The following is a 16,637-nucleotide window of genomic DNA, read 5'->3' as shown; positions in this document are numbered from 1 at the left end:
TATGCCTTTTCCAGGACTGACCCTAATCTGTAGAATAACTGAACCTCTATCCAGATTAATAAATATTAGAAGTATCAGCTCCCCGAAGGCTGGACACTCCTCTGAAGGCTGATATGAAACAAGCTTGTCTGCTTTTTAGCGGGTGGATAACCCAATTAGGCCTGAACTAGTCTCTACCTTCCTATTTTTCTCTTCAGTTGAGAAAAGATTTCATTGGCCCAGATATTAACATTTATTATCTATTTTTGCTTTAATGATCACAAAACCCACGACAAAGAAAAAACTTAATAAATTCTGCTTACTTGCATAGGAAAAAGTAACAAATTGGATAGAAATGAGACTTCTGAACCTTAAGTGCTCATACAATGAGCAACATATGCTAAATCAACAATTTCTGTATATCCAAACTTTGGACCGGTTTGATTCAAACTAAAGCAATTCTGTTACTCATTATGAAATGGGTGTATGGGTGTGTTTCCTGTTACCCAGGATGTAGGAGCTGATCTGCAATGAGATGCTTCATACAGAGATAGAAAAACCACAAATCAGTGTTTGTGATCAATGTTAAACATCCTACTAGCATGTTGAAGCTGCTTACAGCTCTGGTGGGATAAAGCACTGAAGCATGTTATTTGATGAGTTCTATGTGGGATGGACTGAGCCAGGAGAGGAAAGCTAGAAGGCCAACTGTATTTTTTTCTAAAATGAAGAAGATTGGTTACAATCCCTGCCAATATTGGGCACTCATGGCCAAATTTGTTATAAAATCAAAAGATAGCATCTATATCTCAAAGATTCACAGGCAGAAAGGAATGGAAAAATACTCTGATCATCAATTAATGATTTCAAGTTGAGGGCAGAAGGCAGAAACTAATCTTTATTACTTTCCTGCCTGCCATACACCTACTAGGCTAGGGACTTATTTACATTACAATGTTGAACTTTCACATTATTCCTGTTAGCTGGAGTAATTTTTTTTTAAGAAATATTAGAAGCTCTGAAAAATTAGATCATTTACACAATGATCTCATTTATGAGTGGTAGATTTGAGATTTAAACCTGGGTAGTTGTAATTTCAACGTTCATATGCTTCCCATTACTCCATGATGCCAAAATATCCACTTTGAATCATCCTGTCATTTGAGTTTTATGAAGAAAATACAATTGAAATAGGTCAATTTCAATGTCTTTTTAAAGAACATGGGGGCAGAGGTCCAAGCTGGTGGGTCAGAGGTCCTGAACTTCCCTCCTCCATTGGACACACCAAATATAGAGCTACATATGGAATAATTCCCTCTGAAAAAGAACTTAAAACTGGCTACACTTCTCTTCCCCACAGGGGATAAAAGGACCACGTCAAGATGGGTAGGAGAGGCAGACATAGTCTCACCAAAAACTCAGCCCCAGTGTGGTACCCCATAATAGGGAGGGACTCACAAGACTGGAGCATCTCCCAGAAAAGCAAGGGGTTTGTGTCTCACATCAAGCATCCCAACCCTTGAGACCTGTATAGAGAGACAAGCCCCCCAAAACATTTGTCTTAGAAAACCAACAGACCTTATGTCCAACGGAACCACAGGGCTATGGGGAACAGAGATTCTCCTTGTAAAAGGCTTGTGTGCATTCTCACTTACCCTGGGGACCAGCACAAAAGCAGCAATTTGAAAAGTGTCTAGACTATATCAGAAGGAGATTAATTTGATAACTTTAAAGATCTGCTATAGGAGCAGGGGATAGTTAGGACTCACTCCTAAGAAGCAGGCACAGGTGGATGTCATTTTTGCTCTCTCCCTCCAACATGCTGGGATAGACACGGCCCCTCCCACTGTCTTGCTAGGCCTGCAAGGGCCTGGTAGTATCTCACTGCCCTGTTGAAACCAGTGAGTAGGGCTCCAACTCCCTCACTAAAGCTGGCAGGCAAGTGTAATCCACACCAGTGCCCCTTATTACCTCACCTGGTGGCCAAGGGGGCTTGAGTTTCTGGTGTCCACAGGATTGGAACAACCAGAAAGTCAGTTCTTAGCAGGGTACCACCCTCAGGTCACTGCACAGCAGCCTGAAACGAACCCTGAAAAGACCTATTTGCTTATCCTGGACCTTCAGCATGAGGGAGAGACTTCAGGCTGGCCACACATTTAGAGTTTCAGGAGGTTTTCTAAGGGAACCACCTTTGTGTACTCCATAGACCTTGCTACAGCTCAAGAATAGCTCCCAGAAAGGAACTTAGACACTCATCTAGAGCCCCAATTTAAGAAACTGTTGCCTAGGGGACAGTTCTAGATTTCCTGGTCTGGAGGCAAGTAGGGTTTATAGCTGTAGCTCCACAGAACTGTACATATTTTCATACTTTAAAAGCTAGTGCCAAGTTCCTGTCATGGTGCAGGAGAACGAATCTGACTAGGAACCATGAGGTTGTGGGTTTGATCCCTGGACTTGCTCAGTGGGTTAAGGAGCTGGCATTGCCATGAGTTGTGGCATAGGTCACAGATGTGGTTTGCATCCTGCATTGCTATGGCTGTGGTATAGGCCAGCAACTACAGCTCTGATTCACCCACTAGCCTGGGAATCCACACAAGCCATGGGGGTGGCCCTAAAATAAATAAATAAATAAATAAATAAAAATAAAAGCTGGTGCCTGAAGACCAAGCCCTCAATCAGTCTGGTGTTAAAGAGTTTCTTCTCCAGCATTGTGCCTGACCAAGGCAGATACTGTCATTGTACCACAGGGAAGCACAACTCCAGCCCCTCAGGCCCTGCACTCACTCCCTGGCCTGGGGGAGACTGCCATCAAGCCTTATAGAAACATAACTAGCTCAGAACTGTGATTCTACCACCTCAGGTTCTCCCTAACCCCCACCCCACAACTTCAGTCAAGGCAGAGTCAACAGCAGACTAGATGAAGCAAAAGAATGGATTAGGGCAATGGAACTCATCCAAACAGAGCAGAAAGAAAAAATAATTTTAAAAAGTGAAGATAGCTTAAGGGACCAATGGAACAACATCAAGAAGAATATCTTTTATATTATTATAGGGGTCTCAGAAAAGTAACAGAAAGGGGCAGAAAACTTAACCGAAAAGATAATGGCTAAAAATTCCCCTAACATGGGAAAGGAAATAGACATCCATGTCCAAGAAGTCCAGAGAGTTCCAAAAAAGAAGAACCCCAAGAGATTCACACCAAGACACATTTTAATTAAAATGTCAAAGTTAAAGAGAGAATCTTAAATGCAGCCAGAGAAAAACAACTCATGTACAGGGGAGATCCCGTGAGACTATAAGCAGATTTTTCAGTAGAAACTTTGCAGGACAGAAAACAATGGCATGATATAGTCATAGTGCTGATAGGAAAAAAAGAATCTAATTGATAAGGTTATCATTTAGAATTGAAAGAGAGAGTTTTTTAGACAAGCAAAAGCTAAAGAAATTTACTACCACTAAACCAGCCTTATAAGAAATGATCAAGGGACCTCTTTAAGTTGAAAAGAATGGCACTAATAAACAATAGGAAAACATAAAAAGTAAAAATATCACTGGTAAAAGTAAACAGAGTAAATGTAGTATATTATTCACTTATAAAGCCATTATGAAGGTCAAAAGACAAAAGTAGAAAAAACTAACTAAAACTATAATAATTAGGTAAGTGATGCATAAAATTAAAATATATAAAATGTGACATTGAAAACATAGAACATGAGGTGGAGGGTAAAAATGTAGAGTTTTGGAATGAGTTCTAATTTAAGTTGCTATCAACTTAAAATAGACTGTTATAAACATGGGATGCTATATATAAACCTCATAGTAACCACAAGGCAAAAACCTATAAGTTAGATACACATACAGAGAGAGAGAGAGAGATACTGAGAGACAGAAAGGAAATTAAGCAGAAGACAAACCACAAGGAAATGAGCAAGAGAATAAAGGAACACAGTTCCAAAATCACTCAGAAAATAATTAACAAAATGGCAATAAATACATACTTATAAAAAATTATGTTAAATGTAAATACAGAAATGCTCCCATGAGAAGACAGAGAGTGGCTAGTTGGATTAAAAAATATGACTCATATTTATGCTGCTTTTAAGAGACTGAATTCAAATATAAGGACCCACAGACTGAAAGTGAAAAGATAAAAAATATATCCCACGCAAATGGAAACAAAAAGACAGCTGCCATAACTCTACTCATATTGGACAAAATAGGCTTTAAAAAAATTCTAATAGAAGACAAAGAAGGGCATTATATAATGATAAAGGGGTCAATCCAATAAAAAGATATAACATTGTAAATATTTATTTACCCAGCATAGAAGCATCAAAATATATAAGGCAAATATTAACACCTGAAGGGAGAAATTGACAGTGATACAATATAGTAGGGCACTATAATACTCCAATTACATCAATAGGTGTATCATCCAGACAGAAAATCAATAAGGAAACATTAGCTTTAAACACCTTAGATCAATGGATTTTATACACACACACACACACACACACACACACACACACAGAACATTCCAGCCAAAAGCAGCTGAACACATATTCTTCCTAAGCACACATGGAATAGTCTCCAAAATAGATCACGTTAGGCTAAAAAAACAAGTCTCACTAAATTTAAGACTAAAATCATAGCAAGTATCTGTTCCCACAACAATAATATGAAACTAAAAATCAATTACAAGAAGAAAATTAGAAAAATCACAAATATGTGGAGATTAAACATCATGCTACTGAACAACAATTGGGTCAATGAAGAAATCAAGAGAAATTTTAAAAAACCCAAAGATAAAAGAAAATGGAAATATGACCTACTATGTGATACAGGAAAAGCAGTTCTAAGAGAAAAGTTCACAGCAATGCAGGCCTACCTCCAGAAACAAGAAGAATCTCAAATAAACAATTATATAACTTTCCATATAAAAAAAACTAGAAAAAGAAGAAACAGTAAAGATCCAAGTTAGCAGATGGAAAGAAATAAAGATTAGAACAAAAATAAATGAAATAGAGACTAAAAGACAATAGAAAGATTAATGTAAATAAAAACTGGTTCTTTGAAAAGGTAAAAGTGACAAAATCTTAGCTAGATTAACCAAGAAAAAAGAGAGAGGGCTCAAATAAATAAAATCAGAAACGAAAAAGAGAAGTCACAACTGATACCACAGAAATACAAATGATCACAAGGAATTACTATAAGCAATGTACACCAACAAATTGGACAACCTAGAAGAAATGATAAATTCTTAGAATTATATAAACTCCCAAGACCGAATCAGGATTAAATAGAAAATCTGAATAGATTGACTATTAGTAAGGAGATTGAATTAGTATTCAAAAACTTCAAAAGAAACAAAAGTCCAGATGACATATATGTAGAAAACCTAAAGACTCCACCAAAACTGTTAGACAAGCTAAAAATTCAGTAAGGTGGCAGAGTACAAAATCAATACACAAAAATCAGATGTGTTTCTGTACACTAACAAGCTATCAGAAAGAGAAATTAAGAAAATAATCCCGTTTATAACTACATCAAAAGTAGTAATATACCTAGGAATAAATGTAACTAAGGAGGTGAAAGACCTGAACACTTAAAACTATAAATCGTTGAAAAAAGAAGTTGAACACAACACAATTAAATGAAAAGAAAATCCATGCTAGTGGATTAGAAGAATTAATATTGTTTAAGTCTATATTATCCAAAGCGACATACAGATTCCATGCTATCCCTGTCAAAACTCCAATGATATCTGTTTAAGAAATAGAACAAACAATTGTAAAATGTATATGGTGCCACAAAAGACCCTGAATATCCAATCATGAGAAAGAACAAATCTGAAGGTGACAAGCTATGATATTTGTGTCAGTGAAAATTTTTTAGATGTAAAATCAAAGGCAACAAAAGCAAAAATAAACAAGTCAGACTACATCAAACTACTCTGCACAGCAAACAAAAGCATCCAAAAAATGAAGATAATTTATTGAATGGGAGAAAATATTTGCAAATCACATATCTGATGAGGGGTTAATATCCAAAATATATAAAGAACTCATAAAATTCAACAGCAGAAAAGCAAAACAGTTCAAATTTTAAAATGCACAGAAGATCTGAATAGATATTTTTTCCAAAGACCTACAGATTGCCAGCAGGTACATGAAAAGGTGCTCAAAATCACTATTTATTAGGGATATGCATATTGAAAACATGAGATACCACCTCACACCTATCAGAACTGGCTATTATCAAAAAGACTAGAAATTACAAGTGTTGATATGGATAAGGAGAAAACATCCTTATGCACTGTTAATGGGAAAACAGTATGAAGTTTCCTCAAAAAAATTAAAAATAGAACTACCATATGATCCAGTAATTCTGAGTATTTATCCAAAGGAAAAAAATCACTAATTTGAAAAGATATATGTACCCCTATGCTCACTGCAGCATTATAAATGATAATAAATAAAATATTATTTTTTATAAAAATAAAAATAATTATAAATATTTAGGCAAGATATGGAAGCAATCTCAGTATACATCAATGGATGGATAAAGATGTGGTAGGTACACGTACACACACACACACTCACACACACACAGGAATACTATTCAGTCATAAAAAAGAATTAATGCTTGCCATTTGCAACAACATGGACGGACCTTGAAATCCTAAGCTAAATTAAGTCAAAGAAAAATACTGAATGAGTTCCCCAATATGTGGAATCTAAAAAACAAAACAAATGAATAAATGAAACCAAAATCATAGATCAAATCAAAGATAGATTGGTAGTTTCCCAATGACAGAGGTTGGGCAGTAGGTAAAATGGGTGAAGGGGGTCAAGAGGTACAAATTCTCCATTATAAAATAAATCAGTCATGCAATGTAATATACAGCATGGTGACTCTAGTCATTAATATTGTTGAGCATAGTTGAACATTGCCAAAAGATTAAATCCTAAAAGTTAACTCCATATGGTGACAGATGGTAACTAGAATTATTGTGGTGATCATTTTGCAATGTATACAACTATCAATTCATTACACTGATACCTAAAACCAGTATAATATTATATGCCAATTATACCTCACTTATATTTTTTAAAATAAAAACAAAATAAAATCACATGGAGGCACATGTTCCTTATGTTTCATGGTGAGACAGCTCAAGACATAAATTAAGTTCTAAGCATGTACTTGCCAGAGCCCTGATAATATCATCCTGGCATAAACTAACATAGTGGTGGGCTCCTCAATTCAAGTTCTGTCAAATCCAATCACTTAATTAAAGCCCTGGGTATGATGGGAATTTCAACAGCAGGGCACTCTAGGAGCTTTCTATAATCTAAAGCAAATACAGAAATAAAACTACTAGAGAGAACCTATCAAAGCCATAATGCATCTATTACCACAGCTGTTTCTCCCCAGACACTAGGCTCCCTCCTGAGCCTATTATTAAGTGCAAATGACCAGGCTCAGTGACTGTTATTTTTAAAAACATTACTTATCGTGCATTGTGTTCTGAAACTTGTTGACTTATTTTAATTTGTGTAATTATAGTAATTTTCTCCTATGCCAATGCTGTAGGATTATATTAGGATTTTGCTTTTTCTTTAAAGAAATACACAGGTTCCAAAGCAACTTGTTGTTATATCATTTTTGACCCTTTCAGAGAGTTGAGATGCAGGATGAGAGAAAGATACATTTTGCTAAATTTACACTTGGTTTATGATTAGAAGAGCTGGCACAGGTATGAGAGACCAAAAAAATGAAGAGAGAGAAAAAGGGAATTAGGATATTATAAGAATGTAGAAATCAAGGGAAGAAAAGCTCTTTCTTTGTACTTCAGTCTTTATTATAACATTTGCTTTTCTAGCAACTCAGGGAATTTCGCCGTATATCATCCTTATTTTACAGATTAATGTACTTATGAATAATCACTCACTTAGTTTCCTTAGAGCTGGGTCTAAAACCTAGATCTCTTTTTGTTAGTCTGGTCATGTTCTACTATATGGAATATAGTAGAACTTTGTCCAAGAAGATTTGCTCAGTGAAATATTCAGAGGCTCCCAGGCTTAGCTGTCCCTCTTTAGGCTGTGTAGTACAGGGAGCTTTACATTGTATGGTCAATTTGTTTATTTTTAGTTTTTAAGGAAAATCATCTATGTTTACATACCATATATTATCAATACTAAAAGTCTAATTCATCTGTTATTCCCACAGGAACTCCCAGATCTTTCTGGTATGTCTTAAAACCAAAAGGATAGCAGGCCTTGGGTAGAATCAGGAAAGTAGGATTCAGGCTTGACCCCATACCCATCAACACCATATCCAAACTGCCCCAGAACAGGCTACCATAAAATCCAAGACAGCCACCCCCAACTCCAAAGGGTGGATGAAGATAGCACGTGGGCCTAGAATGTAGATATTGGCATTCTGTCCTATTTCTCTCCCTTCCTTCTAATCTCCTGTGTACCTCCAATTTTTAAGAGGAGAAACAAGACAGCTGTAACAGCCCAGAGAATATGGAAGAAGAAGGGGCAGCACGAGGACAGGAATGGAGCTTGCTAGACTTATAGATCAGGAGAAAGCCCTCAGCATATGTCATCTAACAGACCCCCTGCCCTCCAGAACTATGTTTTCAACTCCATTCTAAATGAATGGACTCATCATCTTTTCATATGCCACAAGATTCATAGCAAACTTATCCACTTCCCCAGTTCCTCTTATGACTCTAAACTCCCACTCAGGTCAGAAAGCACAGAATTATCTTCAAATCTTCCATCTCTCTACTTTTCTCATCCAAATGGTCAGTGTAACGTAATAGAGGAACCCTGGATTTTGAGCCTAGATACTTCTGTGCTTCCTTTCACTACTTGTCTTTAGCCTCTCTAACCCTCCCTTTCTACATCTGTTCACTGGAGACGGTACCTACCACAGGTAGATTGTGAGAACTAGATGAGACAATGTATGAATGTCTATAAACACTAAAAAAATAAAAATAAAAAAGGCTGTGGTATTCTTAAAAAGGTTCCTTCTTTTCATTTCCAACATCTTCACACAACATAAGCCCTCCCCATAATTCACCTGGACAATCACAATATTTTCTAGCCTCGTGGCTCTCAAGTACCTTGGAACCAGTGTTCTTTTCCAGCATCCTCTCTCACTATTATTTGCACACATATGTCCCAGTCAAAACACTCACAACTATTGGGGCATCCCTGTACTTTTATACTTCTCCGTATTTGTCCCTAGTATCCCCTTTCCATGAAATGTTCTAACTTCCCTTCTCCTTTTGGCCCATCCCAAATTTCCCCATCTCTACAAAATTTTGCTCTGATTCTTCAAAGCATATGTGATTTGTGCCATATCTGGAGTTCATCCCACTCCAAGGATTTTGTCAATATCTTATCTCTGACAGTGCAATTCCTTGTGTGTTAATTATTTGTCTATGTTCAAACTTAGAAATTATGTTCTGCCTCTCGGTTTATAACTTAAGATCAAGGTCTTATCTTTATATGCCCAAGATCTAACATAATGGCTTCCAAACATTTTAATTCTTTTCAATAATTTGTTTTTAATGAATTATTAGTTTGAATTAGAAATACATGCTTTAACCCCTCCCGTTAATAACATAGGATACTATCAAAGTGAATTATGATTATCATAACACAAAACACTACATATCCAGTCTTGAGATGACTGAGGTTTCTTAGGGCATCACCAAACCATGAATGAAAATCACAAATCTGAACTCAGGTGACCCTAAAATAAGCTATCCTCATAGATGTGACAATAATAATATGTATTGACTTTAATTATGTTACTTTCAAAACACACATATGAGATAGAGATTACATATGCATCGCCAATAAGAAAATAGAAGCTTAGAAAGGATAAATAATTTGCCTAAGGTAGCATAGATAGAAAATGGCTAAATCAAGACTCAAGTCAGGCCTTCTTGTCTTTGGAGGCTGTGCTCTTCTCACTATCCAGCACCAACTGTCAGAGTTTTACTAAATATACTTACGAAAACTTCAAGTCCTTTCTGGGTTTGAGAATAGGTTAAGAAAGATTAAAATATAACATTTCCTGAACCAAGATGTTATAATCCAGAGCTTGGTAAACTTTTGTTATAAAGGACTAGACAGTAAATATTTTAGGCTTTGTGGGCCATGTGGTCTACTCAAGTCTGCCATTACTGCATGAGAGTGGTCATAGAAAATTTGTGGTAGAATGAGCATGGCTGTGTTCCGATAACACTTTGGAAACTTTATAAAAATCAGACACAGTTTGATTAGGCCTTCTGGCTATAGCTTTCAACCCCTGTAAAAATCCCCAATAGAGGTCTACCTATTGTCATTGCAAAGAGACAGGCAATGTACTAGTTTAAAATCATTAATCATTCATATTATGCTTTCATTAGATATTTAGGGCACAATAAAGCATAAAAGATGGAAATTGACAAAACCATAAATAATTACAACTCCAAAACACATGTTGTTCCCTCAACAGAAATTGAAATAATCTACTAAAATACGTTTTAAAAATCTAAAAGTGTATTTTCCCCTGTAGTTGTTTGAATATAGGTTATGTAATTAATAGATTTTCAGTCCAGAAAATAAATGAAGCCAAGTGTCTGTGACCTTTGGTTTCCAAGTTCTTGCTCCTGAAATAAATTGATCCGTTCCAGTGAGTATACACATATAGATAGCACCTCAGTCTGGAGATGATTCAATAACGAGCTGATCTTTCATGAGAAAAGGCCTTGCATTAGTGAATAGGGAATAAGATGACAGAAATCACAGCACAGATATAACTTGTTCTTAATAGAGATGAATTTTGTTTTCACACAAGCCAGGGAAATATTTGGCCAAACATGGGAAGACAATGTATTTATATATAATCCCCCCCTCTCTCCTCATAAACAGATGGGATCATTCACTGAGAGCTTCAGATTGGCAATAACAAATTGTGGAAAGTTCGCACAACATGAGGTTCTGACTGCCTAAAAGAAGAGGAAGTACAGTTTGTTGCTGCCCCTCTGGGAAGCCAGGACTAACCACCACAATAAGAGGTCTGTTTCCTCTAAGTCTTCTCTCTGCTCATGGGTTCATTTGCTCTTATAGATTGTCTGGTATTGTTACCCATATTTTCAAATACGTATCTTATTTTTATTTTTATTTATTTATTTGTCTTTTTAGGGCTGCACCCACAGCATATGGAAGTTCCCAGGCTAGGGGTTAAATCAGAGCTACAGCTGCCAGCCTACACCTCAGCCAGAGCAACACTGAATCGAAGCCACATCTTCCACCTACACCACAGCTCCTGGCAATGCCAGATCCCTAACCCACCAAGCGAGGCCAAGGATCAGACCCTCATCCTCATGGATGTTAGTTGGTCCATGAACCACTGAGCCACGACAGAAACTCCCATATCTTATTTTTAGAATTAGATTATATCATTTGGAATGAGATACAAGTGGTGTAAACCTCAGTTTCACTTATTAGTTTTCTGAGTGCTGATAAACTCTTCATGTTCTCTGAATCAGTTTCAGATAACAATAGTTTTGATGTGGTAGGTGTGTTGGCTCACATTTAGAAACCAGCATAACCGTCACCATCCCCACCATCCTCATCAGCATTTTAATGTCTTTCCTTTATGAAGCTTTTCTCTCCTCTCCAACCAGAATTCACTGTTTATCATTTCTCAGAACTTTCATATTCTTGATCATTTTAAAGCTGTGTTTGAATTATTTCTTTGCATGTGTGCTTCCCCTACTAGATCAGGATTTCCTGAAGTCCTCTTTCTTGTCTTTTTTTTTTTTTTTTTTTGCTATTTCTTGGGCCGCTCCCGCGGCATATGGAGGTTCCCAGGCTAGGGGTCGAATCGGAGCTGTAGCCACCAGCCTATGCCAGAGCCACAGCAACGTGGGATCCGAGCCACGTCTGCAACCTACACCACAGCTCACGGCAACGCCGGATCGTTAACCCACTGAGCAAGGGCAGGGACCGAACCCGCAACCTCATGGTTCCTAGTCGGATTCGTTAACCACTGCGCCACGATGGGAACTCCCCCTGAAGTCCTCCTGATGGAGACTTTAAAATAGATATTAATTGAATACTATTCTAATGATCAATAAAATATTTCTTTACCTTCTAGACTGTTCTTCGGATATAGTGCAGAATAGCACAAATAAATAAGATAAATGTGTATTTAATGTATCTTTCTATTCTGATGTATAAATATTTTGTCTAGAACTCTCTCCCTATTATTAGCCAAAGTTTAAGTTTGAAATTACTTAAAGTTCTATAAAAACAAAAGAAATTACAACATTAAGAAAAAAAAAGGAAAATATGGTCTATGGAGATATATACAGAGCATGTGAAAAGATTTATAATAAATTGCTGGTGCCCATCTCACATGTTGGGAAGGCTCGGATGAGGACAGGTCTATTTTTCTATTGATTCCTTGTGATCATGGGTACAAATCACATAAAAAAGTAAAAATGTGGGAAAGGGCTATATGCCTCTCCTGGGGGCACAACTTCTGAGCTTCTAGCCCAACACTGCTCCTGTAGATGCACAAAAGGGACCACTGTTATAAATGAAGTTGTTTTATTTCTCTATAGTTTCTGTTGCTAATTCTCCCAGGTGCCTGCCTAGTCAGGCTAATGCAGAGCTCAGCCCTTATCTCAAGCACCTCCTGAGTATATCTGTTTCTCCTCATTTCTGCCATTTCCACCTTCCTGTATGAGTTAAGGCACTTAACACTAAATCCCAAAAGCCTCCTGAATGTTGTCTACTATGATGACATTCAATTCCTCCTTTCAATTCCCACTGTGACCACTGCATAATTTGCTCATCCAAATACTACTTTCTACATGACAATACCTGATCAAGACCTTCATGGACTTTCTGATGTATTTTTCACATCAGACGGCATCACCACTGTAAAAATAACCCCAAAACTTTAAGTTGCTCAGTAGAACAGAAGTCTAATTCATGCAACATCCAAAGTGGAAATTCCTTGTCAAGTGTGCCCTTCTAGGTAGCTTTCTATCAAAGTGGTGACTTAGGGACTGAGGCTCTTTCTATCTTTTGCTCCACTTTCTATATCTACAGAGTCTTCTCCATCATGCAAATTAAAAGAAAAAAGAGAATGTGGGAGTTCTCACTGTGGCACAGCAGGTTAAGGATCTGGCCTTGTCTCTGTGGCTTAGGTAATAGCTGCAGCTCAGATTTGATCGCTAGCCTGAGAATTTCCATATGTCACAGGTATGGCCAAAAAAAATGTGGAAGCTTTTGACAGAGGTTTTTTGGGGTCAGTTTGGAAGCAGTATACATTAACTTCATTCACAATCCATTGGCTGAAACTCAGTTATATTGGCCCCTTCTAACAAAAGGAGGCTAGGACATTTAATCTAGCTGTGTGCCTAGAAGAAAGAGACAAGTTATAAGAATCAACACATAACAATCATAGCCATCCTACTAAAGCATAAGCAGTGTAACTGGATATTAAGGATTCTCTGTCCATCTATCTACCTATCTATTGAAGTTATAGCTGATTTACAATGCAGTGGAGGGTTCTTTTAATTAATAGCATCTTAAATGAGAGAACATAGAAATAGTTTACAAAGTTCTCCCTCATATATACTACCTTTTCTCATCTTCACAGTGGGTCTGACACATTAGCCTTTTAATCCACATTTTACAGGTTAAGAAATAAAATTCAGACAGTTAATAAATTAGGGAAGATTATGCAACTGGAAAGTGTACAACAGAGTCAAAATTTGAACTCAGGACCTTTAATTCTTACTGTAATGACATTTTCACTGTACTGGGGCTAAAATTACTTGTAGGCATCAAACATCAGGCAAAAATATGTAAAAACTATTACACTTTGTCAGGCATAGGCACTGTCCTAGGTACTAGGAAAACAAGCCAGACACAAATTGTTCCTTAATGGATCTCACAATCTAGAAACTGTGTATTTTGGTATTTTTCACTACAAACAGTATGTTCTACACAGATAAATTTCCTTATCATTCTTTAGCCTAGATCTTGATAGCATGAGACTATTAACTTTCTCTTTTAGTTCTGTACCTACTAATATCCACTCATTGATTCCTGTTTTCAAAATCTAGGTTGAGTATCAGCCTCATTTTTACCCTAAGACTTATTCACTATACCAACACCTACTACTTTTTTTTTTTTTTTAATTTCTGACCAAAGTCTAGCGTTTATAACTTTCAGGAAAATACATGATTACATGCTTCCTTGTATTGTTTGCTAATTTCATACAATATTTCATACATTTCTGAGTCTTATTAGCTCAACCTAATTCCAATAGATTTATTTATGTTCTCAGATTGTTATTAGGGTGGACATAACAAAAAAGTCATATGAAGACCATTTGTATATCTATTATAAAACTGTAGATAAAAATATTATGTTGTTAAATGTCCCTTTGATAAGGTCAGTTGTGACAAACTCTTATGAGAATGTACTATCTGAGAAAATGTCACTTTTCTTTAAAAACCAGAACACTTGCTTCTAAAGGATAATAACAATTACCTAATTATATTTTATTTTTTGCCCTGGACTCTCCAGATTCTGAGCAGTAATCCCTCCTATTTAGTATGTTTTATTTTTATTTTTCAGGACTATGATTTTTAAAAAGCAATTCAATGACATATATATTAACATCTCTCAATTTATATGTTGGGTAGTTTCTGGAAAGTGGCAAGTGATTCAAAAAATCCTTAAGTCAAACTGAACTTTTGCATAAGAAAAAAAGGAGCTATATTCTGGTAGGTCTTTAAAAAGTCAGTTATGCCCCATTTATTTCCATATCACATCAATATTAACTAAATAGTTTATATACATATATAAACATTAAAATGTTTATTCATGAACAGAAACACTGTCTCTAAAAATGTCCCATAGATGTATAATAGACATAAGCATAAAACTATTAAGAATTCCTACATTCCAAGGTGAAGGATGAAACCAAAAATTATTGTTAATTTGCCTTTTTTAAGTGCATCTGAGCATAGATTTCTACTCCATTGTTATCAGCCTCTTTTTTTTCTTTATCTTGGGCCTCCAGGATCACACTGCATATTAATCATGATTTCATTTGAGTTAGAGACTCAGGCCTCCATAAGACATAATCCAAAAACACTTGAAGGTTACACATAACTGCAAAGGGTTTTGTGGACAAGGAGAGTAATAACACATGCTGTTGACTGGGCCACCAAGAAGTCCCCTCAAACCATGGCCATTAAGATAACCCCTCCCAAAATTTGGCAGGCATTTTAAACAATGTCATTCAAAGCTTAATACACATATCTGCTATACCTGTTAATTTCTTTATCACTTTATTCCTCTAATATGAAAATTAATCACATAAACTTATAAATTGACAAATAGATTTGAAAACATATATAATTTTTAAAAATTTTTAATTTATCTTTTTTATTTCCCCAATATATTTTTTTCTACTGTACAGCATAAATAATTTTAAGTTAAATCCATCCCTCAACTTTTCTAGGCCCTAATTTTCTTAATCATAAAACAGTACTAATATTCTTCTTTCATGAAGCTGTGAGAATTATATAAAGTAGTATAGAGTGTTTAGCAGAACACCTAAGAGAGTAACTACACATTGTTAGCTGCTGTTATTGGCTCTTATTGAAAAGTGACAGATATCAAAAAAAATAAAAGTGTTTACTAGAGTCTACTCTGTCCCTATCCCTGATATATAAATTTATTTTTTTAATTTAATTTTTATTTTATACTGGAGTATAGTTAATTTACAATGCTGTGTTAGTTTTAGGTTTACAACAAAGTGAATCGGTTATACATATATCCATTCTTAGCAGATTTTTTCCCATATAGGTTATTACAGCTATTGAATGGAGTTCTTTGAAATACACAGTATACACAGTAGGTCCTTGTTGATTATCTATTTCAAACATCCTGATATACAAATTTAAAATGCCTCCACTTGGCCCATGGTGGTTAGGAATAAACACCATTCAACATTTTCTCTAAACTGTATTTCTACCAAATCCCAACATTAAATCCTAAAATTGAAAACCTCAACCATCAATTAATAGCCAAAGACACATGCATCTGTCCTATAATAATAATATTATAATTTTCTTGAATGTAAACCAGTGTCTCTTTGTACCCAACCTTACACACTTTCACCTCAGCATTTCCAAGTTCACGAGCATCTAATAATAGTTCATGGCTTGGCTTCCCATCCATTACAATAACCTCTGTTACAATAACCTAAGCACAGAACAACCTTTGAGCAGCAAGGAAAAAATAATGTTCTACCCTCTCTTCTCCCATCTCATTTGCAGTCAGAGCTATGAAAGATACTCACCTGAAGTTACCCACCATTCAAGCTGATCCTGCACCAGGACAAGACTCTCTACAGATGAGAAGCTGCCTGCCAATGCAGGCAGGAGGAGCAGCTTGTGAAACATTTAAATGGATAGGTATTAACAGAGGCCAAAAGAACGCAAATGGCATTTTAAAAGCCAGGGACTCATGGAAAGCTTTCAGATTTTTCTTAAAAGATGTGGGTGATTAGTAGGAATGAATTTTAACAATCTGAAATAAATTTGCAACAAA

The sequence above is a fragment of the Sus scrofa genome, chromosome 15 (assembly GCF_054392235.1).
Source record: "Sus scrofa isolate SSC_HxYL_T2T_F1_AM1 chromosome 15, Sscrofa_HxYL_maternal_Yorkshire_Landrace_v2.0, whole genome shotgun sequence".
Lineage (NCBI taxonomy): Eukaryota > Metazoa > Chordata > Mammalia > Artiodactyla > Suidae > Sus > Sus scrofa.
The sequence above is the reverse complement of the archived record's forward strand: the minus strand, read 5'-3'. Positions refer to the sequence as shown.